This window comes from Amblyomma mixtum, chromosome 1 (genome assembly GCF_055824585.1).
Source record: "Amblyomma mixtum isolate Tamu chromosome 1, ASM5582458v1, whole genome shotgun sequence".
NCBI lineage: Eukaryota > Metazoa > Arthropoda > Arachnida > Ixodida > Ixodidae > Amblyomma > Amblyomma mixtum.
In genome coordinates this window covers 93,666,192-93,686,489 of record NC_143012.1, presented here as the reverse complement: position 1 = coordinate 93,686,489, position 20,298 = coordinate 93,666,192, and the positions used below count along the sequence as shown (strand labels likewise).

The following is a 20,298-nucleotide window of genomic DNA, read 5'->3' as shown; positions in this document are numbered from 1 at the left end:
CTGCAAGATGAGAGTTTGAGATTGCGGATTTTGTTATCAACAGGTGGGGTTAGCCTTCCGGCTAGACTCCGGGCAAATGATCAACCGAAGCGCCTCACCATCATCGTTATCAGCTTGACTACGCCCAGTGCAGCACAAAGGACTCACCTATATCTCTGAATTAACACTGGCTTGTGACAGCTGCAGCCATTGTATCCTCGCGAAATTCTTAATCTCATCCGCACACCTAACTTTCTGCCGCCCTCTGCTACATTTGCGTTCTCTTGGAATTAACTCCGTTACCCTTAAGGACCAGCGGTTATCTTGCCTTCGCATTACACGCCCTGCCCAAGCCCATTTCTTCCTCTTGATTTCACTAAGATGGCATTAACCCGCGTTTGTACCCTCACCCACTCCACCCTCTTCCGATCTCTTAACGTTACACCAATCATTTTCCTTTCCATAGCTCGCTACGTTGTTCTTAACTTAAGCTGTACCCTCTTTGTTATCCTCCACGTAATTATTAGCGTCCAATAATTAGAAGAATGACTAATTATCTAAAGAGCTTCACTGAAGGGTTAAGAACACGAAGGAAAATTAAAACAAAAGAGGGAGGTGCTTTCCTTGCTGTCTGACAGGGCTTGGCTTTCCACACGCAAATACATAAATTACCGCATGACTGAAATAAATAGTACACGTTCTTAAAAAAACGAGGTTGAGATTGCGGTTTTTCTTGTCAATAGGTGGGGTTAGCCTTCCAGTTAAACTGCGGGCAATTGCTCCACCGAAGCGCCTCATCATCATCGTCATCAGCCTGACTATGCCCACTGCCGGAAAAAGGCCCCTCCCATGTCTCTACAATTGACCCTATCCTTTGCCAACTGCGGCCACTGTATCCCCGCAAACTTCTTAATCACATGCGCCCAGCTAACTTTCTGCCGCCCCCTGCTATGCTTGGCTTCTCTTGAAATCCACTCCGTTACCCTTAAGGACCATCGGTTATCTTGCCTTCGCATTACACGCCCTGCCCAAGCCCATTTCGCCCTCTTGATTTCGACTAGAACGTCATTAACACGCGTTTGTTTCCTCACACACTCTTCCCTCTTCTCGTCTCTTAACGTTACACTTTTCATTTTTCTTTCTCTATCTCACTGCGTTGTCCTCAACTTAAGCTGAACCCTCTGTGTTAGCCTCCACGTTTCTGCCCCATAGGTGAATACCGGAGAGCTGTTGTATATTTTTCTCGTGAAGGATATTTGCAAACTGCCCTTCATGATCTGAGACAACCTGCCGAATGCGCTCCACCCCATCCTTATCCTAGTGACTTCACTCTCGTGACCTCGATCTGTGGTTAGCACCTTCCCGAAGCGCCTCACTGAACAGTAATTGAAGAGACGAATTCGTGGCGCAGTCCTGTGACTTAGCCAAAGACACAAAACCAGAAAAGAGAAAAGTTGCCATTGTCTCTGTTTCAAGTACAGTTCAGTTCCCTGTTGAAATTGCCGGAGAAGGAGAGAAGCCTTCCTCTTAATTTCCCGGTTCCGACGCGGGTAAACAAGTTCCTGAAGAATCTGCGTGGAACCTGCGCTCTCTGGACGATGGCGAGCAGGACTCGCCGCATCGCGTCGCCATCGGGGCAACCCACTAGGTCTTGTTGTTAATTGCCACGAACTCCACAAGATGAACGAAGCGGAGACGATGTCAGCGCTGTCATATACATCCACGCTAGATTACGAGCAAGACTCGTACATATGAGGTGTGGTGGGGTGCTTTAAAGGGAGACTGAAGCACTTTTTTTGAAAATCAGACTGGCAGCGGCGTCCTATAGTTTTTCATGCTGTATACTGGAATATCGCATCCAAATAAGGCAAAAACAAGCGCGAATTGCCTTGTTTAGCCGAAATATGCGGCCTGTGCCGCGGGGCACGCCGCGCGGCGCGCCGCCGCCCGTGATTGGTCAAGAGAGGTCGTGACGTCATTTTGAGGACTGGAGAAGCTGCCGATGCGGATCCGGCGCTGCGTTGAGTGCAGATCACAGCTGTCCGTGTCGTTGTAAAAGCGAATACGGCGACTATTTTTTTTTTACTGACCTCCGAAGAAAAGGATACCACAGTTTGCTCATTCCACGTATCGCCTGAAACCAAAAAAGACACAAGCAAACAATTCTACGGCTAGCACAAGCATACGCAAGCGTCAAAGACGCGATGCAGACCATGCGTAAAAGGTGCCAGCACAACCTCGGTTCGTATTTTCGGAAAGGAAGGGGTGCGAACAATACTCAAGTCAATTACCACCACCGGACGCCTCCTGGCTCGCCCGGAAGAGCGTCATCCTAAAGAAAAGGCCCAAAGCACTGTGTACAAAAAATCCTGTTCTCAGTGCCCGGCGTTGCAGGTTTAGGCAACAAAGTATTTCAAGGAAACGATGAAGGAGCACAAAGTTGATGTCAAAATTAGCGAAGCGCAGTGGCCAAGCACTGCGAGGCATGTGACCACAGGATAGTGACGCAATCATTGTGCGCTGGAAACCAAGCCAAATACGCGCACAAGGCTGCTGCTTCACTCGTGGCGCGTTCAGCAGATGCCAGAAAATATTAATCGCTGCCTCGGAAACGTTCGCCCTTCCTAGATTTGCAGTTTAGGTTCAGTGAAGTAGTTGCCAACTATATGTGTGCTTAAAAGCCAAACTAGCTGCAACTCGCCCGCTGCCACAGCTTGATGAAGAAACCGAGTATGGTTGCGGTGTTTTTTTGCAAAAACTCGGTTGGCATTCATTTCTCTCATAAATTTACATCCGAAATCAACGTCGAACACATTCATTTTAATCGCTTAGCTACGATTAAACGAGATGCCGCATATGAAGAGCTTCGATGCTTGCTTGCTTTGCTTTATTGTGCTTTGCTCTGCTTGCCTGGTTGCTTGCTTGCTTGGACACGTCGAACCGAGTATAAAATCACTAACCGAGCCTTGCTGAGCACGCCTCAGGTGGTCTGGCCATCACCTAAGGGGCTAAGTGAGCATATTTCTACTTTTAAAAGAGGCGCTTCTTCGGAATGGTGACACGCCTCTCATGCGCGAGAAAATCGAATGAACTGTGTCATGGTTTAGCCGCGCCTTTTTGACACAAATCTCCAGAGGTCACATTAGGGACAAGCTCTGCATGTAGACGCTCTTACGAAAGTGCTTCGAGCAGAGTAGGCTTGCTTTGGTCAGCTTGAATTCTTCGCCACAGCAGCGAGCGCTTGCGCTGAGAGCTTATGATCTTGCGAAAAACAGCGGAAGACGACACAGTCTCGGCCGTATTTGTTCATGGACACGAACGCAGAGTAGTACCTCGTGTTGAATCTGATTCTCAAGGTCGGCTGACACGCTTTGCACGTCACAACGCACGCAGCACGAGAAACAACACGCGCTGAAAGCTCGCTCGGGTGCGCCGAAGTATCCCCGGCTCCTCAACGTGACGTCACGTTGGCCGACATGGACGAGGTTTCCCTCTCCGCTGTTCTCCTCTCCTACGCTCGCGCGGAACGCGGGAGATTTGAACATCGCGTTTTTAATTGGTGATTGCGCCACTGTTTTAGCCAAAATCGAAAAAATAATTTCACAGACGTGATCAACAATGATACTACTTCAAAACCCTAAAAAATTAGCTGATTCGAAAACCGCCTCAGTATCCCTTTAAGCACAGTTCAGCCCCCTTGATCACGTGACTGGTGGGTGGGCACCACTGGGATTGGTAATCGTTTACCACTGTCGCCTAAAGAATCTGTTGTATTATTTAAAGACCTTCCTCGACGGTTGAGCAGACATTGCCTTAGGGATAAGGCTCCATGGAAGCCTGTATGGAACAGCCTACTGAAAACAGAAAATCCGCTGTTGTTGTTGCACCGAACGCAGCGAGCTGCAGCATAGCTTAGGGAGGGGAACCATACTGTAATCTATTGAAGTGCCGATTACGAGGCGCTCAGAATTACCACAGGCTAAGCAGAGAAAGACCTAAGTTTTCGTAAGGTCATCTCAGTGGGAATGCTTTCAGTCACTATGGTGGGCACAACCCCACAAGTGTAAGTACAATAACAAAAAGGTGTGCAAAAATGTATGAAATGCCAATATTTTATCAGTGTAATGCACTGAAATACCAAAAACACGTGATCCATCATAAAATGTGGAAAAATCATTTGATCCTTCGTAAAGACGAAAAAGTGGCAACCAGTTATCTCCGTTCTCTGAGTAATAATCCCTTCTTCTTTTCTCTCTATCTCGCCATTAAAACGTTTAGTTGTCGGCAAACATGCTTGTCGCTTCTTTCTTGTATACATGCTAGTCATAGCGCTGTGCCGCACAATTGAAAGGGTGGACAGCCCCTGTGAGGGAACGGCTCAAAATCGGCAGGCGAAATTCTTTGTCCTCAGTGGAGCCGCAAACGAAGAACCACGATACCGAGGACATTTCAGTACTTTTTTGGAATCAGCTAAACTTCCAGAAGTGTAATAAATATTAAAGTGATCATGCGATCTTTGCTACTTATGACCTTTTTTATTTCTCAGAAGCACCCTGTGATGACATTTTTTTCTTCCCTTCTTTCGTTCTTATTAACGAGTGGTGTGTGTGAGTGTTTTTAGCTCTACCTTTCCTTTGAATATACAGAAACGGTATCAAACTATACTCTTAAGCTAAGCACGTCGTCTTTCTTGGTGCAAAAATAAACAGCGCCCCTATTCTTCTTCAACACAGGAAACCTCTACTTCGCGGTTGCTCTCAGCAATCATGTACAACAATCTACAAAAGGAAATTTTGGCCAAGATGAGAAAATTATAACATTTCCTTGATGAAAAATAAGCAAATTACAATTCTACGAGTAGGTACGTACATATACGGAGAATGCTAATCTGCATCTTTTTTTTTTTTTTCTTTATTGCCTGGCTTTGACACAAAAAACCGGACAACAAAAACAATCAACAAAAGACAATAACTATGTACACACGACTTGTGGTCAGCCAGCATAAATCTGGCTTCGTCCAATTAAAATTCACGCAACGTACAGAGCGGCTCTAGTCTTGAGAGCCACTCCGGAGGCTCCGCAGCTGCTTTCTGAATGGCCAGAAACATCTCCATACTTTCGCGAAAGTAAATTCTGGCAGGTCTTGCGTCTCTGTCACAATGCCAGCCTGCCATTCTGGAGCCTCCACTGTATATGCTAATCTGCATCTTCGGCACCTCGCTTCTTTTTCTCTCGTCCGTGCAGTGTCGACACTACGATCGAGAATTCTTTACTTATTCTTTTCCGCTTTTTTCTTAATCGAAATTCTAGTCTAAGACAAACAATTGTCTAAATTTTCCACTCCTTGTACTTGAATGCGTTTTTATCCGCTATGCACACTGGCCAATCCCCCGCCATGGGCACGTGCCATTAAGCCTGCGGACATCTTCATCTTCATCATAATCATCATCATAAACAGTACGCACCCGCCATCACTGCCAGCAGGGCGTTTCAGTTCGCAGCGCTCGGGCTCGCGTGTCGAGCTTGCCGCTGGTGTTCCGCTGCACTTAACCCCACTATGGCTTCCTAGCAAGACTCTGGACAGCGGACGGGCGGCATCACGCAACATTGTGCCCTGCTTACGAAGACCAGCTGCACTATGTACGGCCAGTCCCAGGGCGGGCCGTACCAGGGCGGGCAGCCCCAGGGCGGACAGTACCAGGGCGGACAGTACCAGGGCGGACAGTACCAGGGCGGGCAGTCCCAGGGCGGGCAGTACCAGGGCGGGCAGTACCAGTACGGCCAGTCTCAGCAGCAAGGTCCAAGAGCGGACACCAACTACCTCCGGGGAATATTCAACAACCTCGACAAGAACCGAAGCGGTAAGATCAACGCGACCGAACTTCAGAGCGCCCTGTCCAACGGAACCTGGAAGCCATTCAATCCGGACACCGTGCGACTCATGATAAACATTTTCGACCGCAACCGGACTGGTTCCATCACCTTCGACGAATTTGTGGCCCTATGGAACTACATTAACGACTGGCTCAAGTGCTTTCAAAGCTTCGACAAGGACCGCTCTAATAGCATCGACAAACGTGAACTGCGTGACGCCTTGGGCAGCTTCGGCTACCGACTCAGTGAGCAAACCCTGGAATCCATGGTTATGAAGTACGACAAGGATCGGAAGGGTTCCATCAACTTTGACGACTACGTCCTGTGCTGCATCCACCTCCAGACACTGACGACGGCTTTCCAGAGCTATGACACTGACCGAGATGGCTTCATCACCCTCGGATACGAGGACTTCTTGAAGCTCGGGCTCAGCCTCAACCTCTGATAGTCGCTGCACTGCCAGGACTGAAAGAAGTGCTTGCCTCTAACTTCGTTGTATCCCGCGGTTCTTCGGAACTGTAGGAAGTTGCACGTGGCGCATGTACAGGCGGTCAAATCTCTAGGTGGCGTGCGCGACGGCCGCTTTTTCTTCGCTCCTGCGCTTTAGGACGAAGCAAAGTTGCGGAAAGCTCAGGAGTAAGCACAGGCTTAGTGATACTGTGCTTAGATTTAATATTTTCGCAAGTTTGCTCCGTCGTAAGCTGCAAGAGCACAGAATCCGCGGCCGTGATGCACGCCTGCTAAAGAACTGGCTGCCTGTACGTGCTGCTCGGTTGAGCTACAGCTCAGTCAAGAACTTTCGCACCCATTGTGTGTCCAGCCTTTTCTGTGATCGTTTGTTGGGCAGACACAACAAGGACAATACCACTTTTTTTCATGAGATGATGTGCGTGGTGCGTGGAAGCTGTAAAACAAGAAAGAAGAACACAAATAAACGTGCAACTGCGGGAAAAAAATATTGTGAACTTGAAATTTGTAGACAGCGTTCTGAACGTTCAGTGAGAAATTATGGCCGGATTTGTTTACGATGCGATTGGTTTGCTGTGACTTCACGAATGCTAGCTTTCATGTGACTTCAATTTTCTGTTACTCTCCTTTCTCTTTCATTTTTTTACCCCCTCACACCCCCTCCACGCGTAGGATAGCAAACCGATTATTCTTTTGGTTAATCTCCCTGCCTTTCGTCTTATTCCTCCTCCTCCTCCTCCTTATAGTTTTTTTTTTGCATGAGAGGTGTACATTTCTGACTAGAACACGGTACTCTGCTGATATAGGCCAACTTTTATTTTTCCTCATTGACCGCTTAAATATAAGAAAAACATGAACTAATAGATCGTTCAGCTTTTAAGTGGGATTTGTGGTAGTGGCCCACTCTACAATATCTTGGTCTAAAGTAAGCGCATTTCTTTTGTTTTTACTCACATTCAGTGAATTAGGGAACTCCAGTACGATAAATCTAGAGTGCTTGATTGGAGTCTAATTTTGTCAGCTGGGTTTGATTCAGTAACAAGCGCAGTGGTGGTGGTGGTGGAAAACATTTATGTACAGGTATAATAATAATAATAATAATAATAATAATAATAATAATAATAATAATAATAATAATAATAATAATTTTATTTCTGCCTCAAAAAGTGACAGAGGAGCTGCAGAAAAAGCTGTCATAGACAGCTTGACTGAGCCGCAGCCCCCTATACCGGGCAGCAGTGACAAGCGACGAGAAAAAAAAATAACAAAAAACAAAAGAGAACAATTCAGAGAAAAACACATTATTAACACCAAGAAAAAATGTTACCTCTAGTTTGTACATGTGTGCAATTTACAAGGTCATCCAAACATCATTGCATAAGTTAAGCATCTTTTAGCAGTACAACAAAAGCACAATGAATCAAACAATGTAAATTAAAGAAAACAAAAAACACCACTTAGTGCAGTTTAAAGAAAAAAAAAAATCATTTTGTAACACAGTCTATGTATAAGCAGCGCAGCTCACGATGAGTACAGGTAAATAAGTTAAAATTGGCAGATTTGTATGCGTTTAGAAGAGAAGGAAGTGTATATTGCAGGCGCTGTTTACCAGTATTTATGCGTGGTGTAGGCACCAACCAGGTTTCAGGCTCTCTAAAAGGGTAACTCGCTTCTTTTTCTTTCAGATTTGCCAGACGTCGAATATGACTTATGTTATTTTTGGTTTCTAGTTTAAAACGAACACTCAGTCGATATTGATATAAATCAAAGATTTTGATTATGCCAGTTTCACGAAAGAACGCTTTGCTGGGTGCTCCATAGTCCGCATTAAAGACGTAGCGAAGAAACTTTTTTTGCAGAACATGAATTTTTTGTAATGAGGAATACGTTGCAGTGCCCCATACAAGCTGGCAGTAGTTAATGTGGGCATAGAACAGTGTGTTATATAGAAGTAGTTTAATTGATTTAGGAAGAATGTATCTAATGCAGCCAATCGTGCCTGTTACCCTGGCTAACTGCCGGACAACATGATTTGCGTGATCTTCCCAAGACATGTGCGAAGAAAATTCTACACCTAGGCATTTGAAGTGATCAACAATTTCTATTTCTCTAGAGTTAAAGTTTATACTATCATGTGGGGGGATCGGTTTGTTTCTTGGTCGAAATATTACAGCTTTAGTCTTTTTTTCATTCACGCGCATATAGTTTGATTGGGACCATCTTTCCAGTGTGATCATTGTCGTGTTGCACATTTGTATCAGGTCATGAATGTTACTTCCGGAGAAAAAAATGCTAGTATCATCGGCATATATGATGAACCTGACATTTGGGTTAATGTTCACAATATCATTAAGGTAAATGTTGAAAAGTAGGGGCCCAAGTATGCTTCCCTGTGGGACACCAGAATAAATTGGTTTTATTTCTGAATATGTATTATCTATGTTGACAGTTTGTTTCCTTTTTGACAAGTATGATTTTATAAGTTCTGCAGCCTGGCCCCGAATTCCGTAGTGCCATAGTTTCTCTAGAAGTAACTTATGATTAACCAAGTCAAAGGCCTTCGAGAAGTCTATGAATATTCCTATTACGAGCTCTTTGTGTTCAAACTGTGTCAGAATATATTCTTTTTGCTCTAAGAGTGCTAGTTCAGTCGATTTGTTTTTCCGGAATCCGAACTGATATGGTGTGAGCAAGTTGTATTTATCTAAAAATTTATTCAGTCTAGAGTGTAGAATTTTCTCCAATGCTTTAGAGAAAACAGGCAGTACAGAGATGGGTCTATAATTACCCAAGTCATTTCGGTCGCCCTTTTTGAATAAAACAGTTATTTTAGCAATCTGCATTTTTTCTGGGAATACTGATGTAGCTAAACAAACATTAAAAATATGTGCCACAGCTGGAGCAATAATATCGGCCACATATTTTATGGGCTTTATCTGGATGTCGTCAATATCTCGACAACTGCTATTTTTTAGGCTAAGTATGACCGATGCTACTTCATCCGTCGTGACAGGTTCAAGAAATATTGTATTATCGTTATGAAGGTCTAAGTAATCGCATGCATTCCCTGCAGACCCATCCGTACTCTTTTTCGTGAAAAAGTCGTTGAAAGCATTTGCCAGCTCTGTCCCTGAAAGTTCTTTATCATTGATTTTAAGATTCCGCACATGGCCACGTGACTGGTTACGTTGCAGCAATGAGTTTAAACGGGTCCAAACCACATCATGACGACCCTTCTTGACGTCTAGAAATGCAGAGTAGTATTCTGTTCGTGCTGATCGAAATTTCTTTGTTAACCTATTTCGAAATTGTTTAAATAACCTCAAATCATCAACTGTACGTGTGGTTAGAAATGTTCTATACAGTTTATTTTTCATTTTTATTTCTTTTCGTAACTCAAGGTTGATCCATGGTTTCCGAGTTTTTCGTGAGGCTTTATATGTTGTAGAGGGAAAGTACAAGTGGTATAGTTGTTTGAAAATATCAAGGAACTCATTATAAACTTCATTAGCATCATCGAGGTCAGCTATGTGGGCCAGGTCAACTTGTTTAAGAGCATCGCGAAAAGCTTTCAGTGTAACACTGGTTATACGCTGGTACCTAATACCTTCTGGTTCTTTCAGTGTATGGGTTGGCTCATTCATGCACAAGAACACTGGGAGATGGTCACTGATAGGACATGATAAGGCACCGGCCTGAATTTTTGGATGGGCGAGATTGGTAATGAACAAGTCTAAAGTGGATTGACTTCCTGTTGTTACTCTGGTAGCGATTTCTATTACACTAATGAAACCATTTGAAGCCAAAACAGTCCTAAATTCTCTCGTAGAATAATTGTTACTGCTCATGTCGATGTTGAAATCGCCTCCAGCAATAAGCGTATAACCTCCATCAGCTACAAAAGACAAAAAGTGTTCATAGAATTTAAGAAAAACGGATACGTCTCCACTGGGTGGGCGGTAACAGACAGAGTAAATACATTTCTTTGAGCATAATGATAATATCTCGTAATCCGGCGTAATCACACTGTATGGGTTTAGCATTTCACCAGTTACATTTTCATTCAGAAGTAAAGCCACTCCCCCGCCACGCCCGACGGGTCTGTTGAGATAGTAGGTTTTGTAATTGGTCATTTTGAAAACATTATGCGCGCTAGTGCTCCATGTTTCACTCAGCATTATCACTGAAAACATAAACCGGAATTCGCTAAAAAATTCATCTAGCAAGACCATTTTATTTTTTACTGAGCGTGCGTTGACATGTATAGCTTTAACGGATGCGGATGAGAAAGAGGAAGCGATGTGGTTCAAGTCATGCGGAAGGTGATACGGGCACTGTGCCATTTTTCTTTTTCATTTTCCTTTGGTACTGAGCTTGCGCAGTGCTACGTAAGCTGGTCCAGATCGCTTGCTCCTTTGATATGTATGGCAGTCATTCCTTGATCTTTGCGAACGAGAATTTTCCCATTCGTATACCAGACAAAACGATAACCTGTATCTTTTGCCTTCTGTTTCGCACTTCGAAGCAAGTCTCTGTGATACCGTGTCAGGTTTTCCTGAATGAGAATGCTCGGTTCATTATCTTTTACTTTGCTTCTAGCGTTCAGCCACGTATCTCTTGTCGTCTGTCTGGTGAAACGAGCGAGTATTCCTTGCGTCTTATCCCGTCGGGCAGGCAGTCTGTGTATTGTTTGAATGTCTGCTGCCGTCAGGGGTGGTACCTCAAGCTTCGGGGCGATGTCATTTAACAAAGTAAGCAGATTTTCATCGGGCAGAGCAGCAATACCGTGTATCTCTAGATTAAGTTTCCTGCTTCGGTACTCAAGATCATTAACATCTTGTTGAAGTTGTGTTTGCACAACTTGCGTCATGTCATCTTTTTCTTCTAGTTCTGCTACTCTTTTCTTCAGTACCTTGATCTCAGTGTCCTGGCGGGAAACATGTCTTTCAAATTCATCAAATTTCTTAGACATATGTTGGACAGATTCTTCCATTTCTGCCACCTTTTTTTTTAGCTCTGGCAAGCTCTCAAGTTTCTCTAGTATAGAGGCAAGAGCTAGCTTAACATCTAGGTCTGAATCACTGTCTGCTCTACTACTCGTGTGCGACCCATTTTCCCGGCATGTGAGGCAGCGCCACGCTTTTTTTGCAGCATTGTTTTTTGCTTTGAAAGATTTCTCCGTCACTCCCGCACATTTACCGAAGTGGTAAGCGCTTTGGCACTCCGTACATGTCGCACTCGGCACATTGACATGAATAGTTCCCTCGCAGGACGAACACACACTAGACATTTCTTTTCGTAGGCGGACACTTCACCAAACGACATAAAAGCACGCTTCTCCAAAATACAATGGCAGCAGTGGCAGCGGCGGACACAATGGCATGAACCACAAAAACTATGACAGTTCTACGTAGTGCTGCACTAACCTGCAACAAGGGCGAAGCGCGTTACCGATGCACTCGAGTCGCTGCCGCTGCTGCCAAGTGACCGCTGGTCCGATCGCTTGCGTTTATCTTGCAGGGCCTTCCGGTCGGCGTCTGCGCAGATTGTCTCCGAAGCGTGCCAAGCGTCGGATGGTTGAGCTTGATGATAGAAAGGCGTAGCTTTGGCGTAGGCATAAGATGCGCACAGCAGAAGCGGTTGCCGGTTCCTAGCAGCAGGATCACTCGAGAACGGGGAGCTCGATCTGCAACAAGGGCGAAGCGCGTTACCGATGCACTCGAGTCGCTGCCGCTGCTGCCAATACAGGAGGTTATGCATGAGCTGACCCAGAGGGGGCCAGCCCTTACAAATACTAGGTGGAGGTCCCTAGTTCGGGACCTCAGTGGCATCGGCCGCCGCCCAGGCTCGCGCGACCAAGGCCCGTTGGGCCTGCAGGTCAGAGCAGCCGAGCAGGGTCGCCTCCCAGTCCTCCCGGGTTGGGTTGGGGTGAGGGAGGATAGCTGGGTTGGAGGGGCAGGCCCACACTATGTGCTAGATGTCCGAAGACTTGTCCGCACAGTGCGGACAGCTGCCCGAGAATGAAGGGTCGAAGTGTTTCAGAGCTGTCGGGCACAGCAAAGTATTAGTATACAGGCGGAGCAGAAGCCGTTCCTCCGCCTTTGACAGACCTTTACACGGGCGGGGATAAAGACCATGGCCAGATTGATAGAGCAAAACGATGTCTTTGAAGGTGTAAGCTGGAATAAATTCGAGTTCCTGATCGCCAGGGTCGGAGGCGAATGTCCGGTGAGAGAGCGCGCGGGCGGCGGCGTCAGCTGGCGCCGTCAGTATACCTGACCAACTTTACTTCACTGCTAAAATGAGTTAGGTTAATAATGTAGAACACCGGAGTCCCCAAGATACTTCATAATCGTGCTCATGAGAAAATTAGCTTTCGCGACACAGTACGTTGTGAGAGAAGCGCATCTAATTAAAGGGTCCCTTAAAAAAGGTGCTCAAGGCTGGCTATAAAGTGCGAGCGTTCATGCCGCAGCGAGACCTCAAAAGTGAGCAGAAAATTGGAATGCATTTTAGGATACATTTATATCACAAAATTTCCCTTTTCGCGCCCCGCGGTGAACAGCGATGCTGGGCTTTAGTATGAAACCTTATGTCGTCATGAAATGACATGACTACGACGTCAATCGCGTAAGTGACGTCAGCAGCTGGGGGTTATCATTGGTTCGCCGCGCCAACTATTCGAGGTATCAGGCAGCTGCCATGGCCGCGACCACAGCGGCTGGTCAGAAACCTCCGCCCCGATTCCTAGCCCCCTCCACAAGGAGTTCTTGAGCGTGTCCGCAGCCGGTGGAGGTGTGGAGGGGCCGAGAAAGGGGGGGCGGAGAGGGCGGAGAAGCACGGAGTTTCACCGTGAGAAAATTGACGAGAGGAGAGAGAAAGGCCCAAAGATGCGGAAATTAAAACTTTCACGACCCAAAACTCAGCTTCCACAAGACGCATTAAAAAGATTCTTGTTGGAGGATATTTGTGAATCTGAGCTCTTTAACATCCCAGGCACACCGCAACTTTATTGAGAGCTCCTTTCAGATGCCGTTTAAGCCTCTTTCAGCTACTCTTTCGTAAAATTCTACTTTAAACTCTTCATTAAAATGTTCCTGCATGCATTTACTGCGTTTTTTCGACCTTTAGAGGATAGAGTTGAGAAGAAAAGCTGTGGAGAGAAAGTAGCAAGGCTGAATGGTGGGAATGCTTTTAATGCATGTTCAAAAGGACTGTTACCGGCAAAAAAAAAAAGCGTATACTCAACAGACAACAGCACAGCAGACAGGCTGGTCTAATCACCGAGGTTTTTATTGAAAACAAATCGCCGAGTAACAGCCAAGCTAAGCCAAGTCAGGAGAGGTAACATGCTTACGATAATGAAGAAAATCGATAACTTCCAATGTAAGTGCCATACAGGATAAACTTATGCAAGAGGCCCCACGTTTCACTGTAAAGGCCGCGAAGATTGTGTGTGCCTTCCGTGTAATTCCGTGGCCCCGGTTGGAAACAGCACTGAAACATAAGGTACATATGCTGGCATATGTGCTGCAGTAGAAGGTAAGATTACCGCCTTTTTTCTGATAATCGATCCGGTTATGGAGTCCGCGTCTTGTGCCATTCTCTCTTGCATGCACTTTTCTTTTTCGACTGGCTGTAAACGTTTTCAACGAGGTGAGCAATGAGGCGGACGCATCGTGATGGGACGATCGCTCGTTTCACCCGTCGAAACCTGTCCGTTGCTTCTTTGTTCCTGTATTTTTAAGCACTTATGAAGCAGTCCAGACTCAATGCAACTCTCTCGCATACAGGACAAAAACCGAGCTTCTGACAAGAAACTAGGCTTCTGGAAGCGGACGCAGATGATGGGTTGGGAGCCGCCATTTCGAAGACACTCCTGCCATCCACCACGATGTCCTGAATCAGAGGACTACAAGGGCCGGCCGTACAAGCTGGAACGGAGGAGAGTGGTTCAGGACACGCTGTTTGGACGGAGGGGGCACGCTTACCGTGCGCTCAAGAGAGAGCTTGGAGGAATGAAGGAGTATGCACCAGAAAGGAGAAATAAAGAGGAAGAGGGCAGCCGTATGCAGAGGGCCATTCCGCTCGAAGCTCACAGTTCGACGAGGCGTACGGACCGGGTTTCCACTTTGTATGCAAATGCAGCGCTGGCGCAGAGGGGACATGGAGGACGGGGGGGGGGGGGGGGGGTGGAGGTGGTCGAGCAGAATTCGAGCCGGCGCGCACGTCTTCGCTGCCCCCGTTGTGTGTCTGCGAGCCTTTCGCAGCGAGACGAGAACCGCATCATTCCTCCTCTTCACGTCGCTCGGTCTAGCGCGTGGTTCAGCTCCCCCGGTGTGCCGTTCTGTGTTCAATTTCGAACCACGCGCGGCGCCTCCTGTTTGCCTGTCCTCACCACCCTCTCCGCCACGGTTCGCTCGTACCGCTCCCTCCCGCTTTAACAAGCGCGTTAACGCCTCCCCCGGACCGCACAAGACCAGAGGGCCTGCACTTGTGACGTCACAAGGAGGGTTCCGACCTGTGGTCCTTAGAGAAGTCTAACAGCGCAAAGCGCTCTGACGGCACATTATTTTTAGAAACCGTGGGCTATAGAATGAGGCAAAGGAGTGCCATCATCATCAACTAGGCAGCTTACGTCTATTGAAAAACAATGACATCGTCTAGGAATCGACGGAATGCCGCCGGGTCATGAAACATTGTCCTTTATTTAATTTTTGAAATGTTGGCGATGTACCTTTACCAGTTTTGCGATAAAGAACAATGATTTTTGTGAGGATACTCCAATTACTCCTACTCTACGCCAACTGCTGTACACTCTTTACAAGGAAGCTTCTCAGCCTCATCAATGCTGCGTCATTACTCACAGCCGCCTTTGGATCGATTGGTTGCCTTTCCTTCGGTGTCCATGCTATCAAACTAAGAGGCCCTTGGTTGTTTGTTTCGAGTATGTCATGAGCTTCTGAAGTCCATTTCTTCCTCTTAATTTCACCGCAGAGAGGGGGGGTCTTATCTAATATACGGAGATCACAATGACTCTTATCCTTACAGAGCTAATCTCTGTATTCGTACGTCACGTGAAAAAGCGCGGGGAAAGGAGAGCTTAATAGATATGTACTAGGTGCTAACTGAGTAAGAAATATGGATGGCACGCTGATACACGTTGCTTTACTGTAGGGCTTTTCTGTCTCCGTGCTTGCCGATAATGCACAATCGCTCAAAATCTGAAGCGCAGCATTATTGTACAGAGTCACTGCCCCTTCATTTGCTATGCCGTCGGTTAGCCATGGGTGGGAAACGGCCGACTAAAGACTCAATTCTGGCCCCCCATTGTATTTTTCTGGTGATGGAATGTGAATAGAATTTCCTCGTTCTACGGGCAATTAATTATAGACCAATCACATTAACGAGCATCCCGTGCAAATTATTAGAGCATATAATTTACTCTAACCTCATAACGTTCCTCGAATTAAGCTCATTTTTTACTCCTGTCCAACACGGTTTTCGCAAGCACTACTCGTGTGAAACACAGCTATTATCTCTTACTAACAGCATAGCCTCCTCTCTCGACCATGGATCTATAATTGATTGCATTTTCCTCGATTTTGCAAAAGCCTTCGACAAAGTCCCCCATAATCTGCTCCTTCTAAAATTAAGCATCCTGAACATTGACCCCTGCATCATAAAATGGATTGAGTGTTTCCTCTCTAATCGCTCCCAGTTTGTTACAGCTAACAGTTTTACTTCATATACTTCTTCTGTAAAATCCGGTGTCCCACAATGCTCTGTTTTGGCCCCGTTATTGTTCCTAATATATATTAATGACCTTCTTGACTGTGTTTCCTCATCCATAAAGCTTTATGCCGATGACTGTGTTCTTTTTTGTGAAATCACAAACGCTAATGATAACATACTCCTGCAGTCCGACCTTGACGCGATCTCACACTGGTGTAACGATTGGCTTATGACTTTAAATGCTAGTAAATGCAAAATCATGACAATATCCCGCCGTACCAACCTGCCTATACCTTACAGCTACAGAGTTAACTCCATAGCTCTCGAAAATTGCTCACATCTTACAAATATCTGGGTGTTTACATAACAAACAACTTTTCATGGCATGTTCATGTGAAATATATTACCAGCAATGCTAATCGCACTCTCGGTTATCTGCGTAGGAACTTTTCTCAAGCACCAAATCATCTCAAAGTAATATTATATCAAACATTAATTCGACCGAAACTAGAATATGCCTCCGCAATATGGGACCCAGCTCTTTCGACACTAACCGACGACATCGAAGCAATTCAAAATCGATCAGTGCGCTTCATTCTATCTAATTATGCCCGTACTGCAAGTGTTTCCTTAATGAAATCACAACTAGGTCTACCGAACTTACATATTCGAAGGAAGATCTCCCGTTTGTGCCTGTTTCATAAAATTTATTTCAATAACCCTTTACTTAAAAGTGAACTCTTTTCTGAACCTACTTACCTATCAACGCGTGTCGATCACACATATAAAGTTCGCGCCCCACACTGCCGTACAAATCTGTTTTCTGACTCTTGCTTGCCAAAAACTGTAACGGACTGGAACCACCTTCCCCCCTCCATTGCCTATATTCAAGACCCTGTGGCATTCAAAAACGCGCTAAAAATTTGTTTGACTGTCTAGCCTGCTTATTTCATGTTTTTTCTTGTCACTTGTTTGCTGTGTCTGGAGCATTTTGTTTCTTTTCGTAAGCCCTGCAACATATGCTTCAGTTTTTATTTTTTTTTCAAATACTGCAGGCAGCAGTGCTGCCCAAGCAGGAGTGCCTGTACGCGTGTGCTTTCTCTTTTTTTTTTCTCCAAATTGCTTTGCTGAAATTTTGTTCAACCCCTGTACCCACCCCCTCTGTAACGCCTCCTAGGCCTTGAGGGTAAATAAATAAATAAATAATAAATAAATAAATGGAATGACTATTTCTTAACAAGTGCCCTTTTAGAGCAACAGCTCATCACCTTGTAAAAGCCTGCCGCGGAAAACATTCTGGAAGTATTACTTTCGAAAAGAAAAAAGACAAAGATAATGACGTAAACGAAGTAAAATAGCGCTTGTTTTGTCTATTCTCCCCTTTTGTCCGTGTTTCCTGCACTGTTGTGAACAATGAATACGTACCAACTCGCCCAACTTTTTTCCCTCATTAAAATACCACCACTTTGGCATCGCATAATGAAACATCACATCATTAAAATAACATCACATCATCTTCTACAAAGGTTTTACATTTACACTTCATTTAGAGGGGTATTGCGGTAAGAAAAGCTGCAATAACAGTAGAATTATTGAAGCTTTTCTTACCGTAGCACCCTTCTAAACGATTCGATGATAAACAGAGGGTAAACAGGGGATTCTTGCAATGCCAAAGTGAACAAGGGAGTCGAAAGTCTCAGGGAGCATGCCAACGTTTCGACAAGACGAGTTGTCTTCGTCGTCCATGTGATTGCCTTCTAAACGATTGTTGGTTGGTTGGTTGGTCTCAAGTAAAATGGTACATACCCACTACGGGGGAGTGGCCAAGACACAGGCGGTGAACTGTTGGAATGATTAGCAGTTTTAGAGGAAAAGGAGTATTAATTTTTTTCCGTCTTTCCGTTTTTCCGTCTTTCAGTCTTTCAGTCTTTCCGTTTCCAAAATAAGGTCTGGGAAAGAAATATTCTTGATTGTTGTGCCGTGCCCACATAGTGTTTTGTGCATTTGTTACGAGTGCTACCTTGTATGTAGGCTGCTCGTTTGTGGCGATGTTGAACTAAATCCGGGTCCCACAACCATTGAAATTCTTGACGCTCTCCTCCATGGGCAGGCTGATATTATTAAAGAAGTAGCTGAACTTAAAGCAAGTTGGAATATTGATCGTAAAATCCTACTTGAGATTGATTCTCGGTTGCGTTCCTTTGAAGTCTTCTTTAAACAGCCCAACGCTTCTTCGCATCAAATAGCATCCATTATGAAGGCAACAGAGTCTCTTCATGGCGTGATGGCGTCACATAGCAGTAAATTAGTTGATCTTGAAGACCGCAGTCGGCGCTCAAACATCGTAGTTTACGGCATTACTGAGCCGCCTGATGAAACTGAGGATTCCCTGAAGGAAAGCGTCATTAGCAATGTTTTTGAAAAGCGTCTTGGCGTCAAATGCAAGTCCATTGCACGCATTCACCGCCTTGGCCGCCAGGGAAGCCGCCGGCCTTGCATTGCTTACTTCCAGGACTACAACGAAAAACAGGCTGTCTTGATGAACTCTGGAAAATTGAAGGATACTAACTTTTTTGTTCAAAACGATTACAGCCAACCCACTTTACGCAAGCGAAAGTTGCTCTGGGAAAGTGCGAGGGCCGATAGGAATAACAGGAAACGTGTGTCTTTAATTCATGACAAGCTAAAGGTTAACGATACATTATTTATATGGGATGACGCAAAGAATGAACGAGTGGCACTTCCTTCCAGGACGACGCGTGCTTTTTGACATTCTGTTCAGTTGCGTACCGCACCAAAAGAGCTTAGACTGCTGAACGTGAACGCTCAGAGCCTTGTAAATAAAACCGATAAAATGGAATACCTGCTCTTAGCCTATAATCCACACATAACAGTTATTACGGAAACCTGGCTGCATGACGGTATTAACAACTCAGTTCTTATTCCTCCAGGTTATGAGATATTTCGGCGTGACCGCCCTTCCCGGGGTGGTGGCGTTGCTGTCATTTTAAAGGAACCCCTAAGTTAAAGGAACCCTTTTGAATCAACTAGATGAACACGAAAGCTTGTTCGTTAAGGTCAACTGCTGGGGCCATTTATTCACTTTATGTGCGGTCTACAGGCCTCCATCTTCTACTCCTGATTTTTTGTTGAAATTACACGATCACTTATTTTCTTTTAAGGATGGTAACATTATTCTGGCTGGTGATTTTAATCTTCCTGGTGTTGACTGGAGCGATCCACGTTCTGTGTATGACCTTTCTAATCCTCTTGGCGATATCATGTTAATGTGTGATTTAACTCAGACTGTCACAGAATTCACCAGAATCACGGACAGTACCCGATCTATACTTGACCTTTTCTTCATCAGTTCTAGTTTGTCTTGTTATTCTGTGTCCATTCATGACGGAATTTCTGATCACAAGAGTGTTCACCTGTCCTTATTTCTCGGAAACGCCAAAATGCACAAGGATCAGCATTACAAATCTGTGAAGGATTATTCAAAAGCTGACGACCAATCCATTCTTGACCGTCTTTGGTTCATTTGCGACAACCTTCCGAAAACCACCAACTTAGTTTGGAATATGCTGAAATCAACCATTAATAATTGCATTAGTACACTTGTTCCTAATAAGCGCGTTAGAGTGAACAAAAACAACCCATGGGTGACTAGGGAAATCATACATATTCGTCGAAGACGTAAACGCGCTAGAAAAAGCGGTAAACATCCTTCAAACCTAGCCCACTTAAGATGTGAGCTTGCATCTAAATTGTCTGAAGCTAAGGCAAGGTATTTTAGTTATTCCCTTCCACAGTTCCTAAAAAGTAACCCTAATAAATTTTGGCGCTACCTTAGTGACTCAAGTGATGAGGTAGATAAAATATCAATAAACGGGTCCGTTGTAGACGACGTATCTGACGTGGCCGAGCACTTCAACCGTTACTTTCAATCTGTCTTCTCTCTCCCGATTGCTGATTTAATGCATGTAAACTCGTCCTCTGACATTGAAGCCAATTTCATAACTTATGAAGGCGTTTTCAACATGATACTCAAACTCAAAACTAAATCCTCAGTCGGCCCGGACAACATACCTAATGTGTTCTTGCACCGCTACGCTGAACCACTCGCTCACATTTTAACCCACCTTTTCCGTTTGTCATTCACCGAAGGCATTCTTCCAAATGACTGGCGTGTGGCTCGAGTGGTTCCGGTCTTTAAAAAAGGTGACCGTTTAAATATTG

At 45.1% G+C, this 20,298-nt stretch overlaps 1 pseudogene; it reads left to right on the top strand.

Moving 5' to 3' along the window:
- Window positions 1-5,482: 5,482 nt before the first annotated feature.
- Window positions 5,483-6,311, top strand: LOC149367233 (programmed cell death protein 6 pseudogene; annotated as a pseudogene).
- Window positions 6,312-20,298: the final 13,987 nt, after the last annotated feature.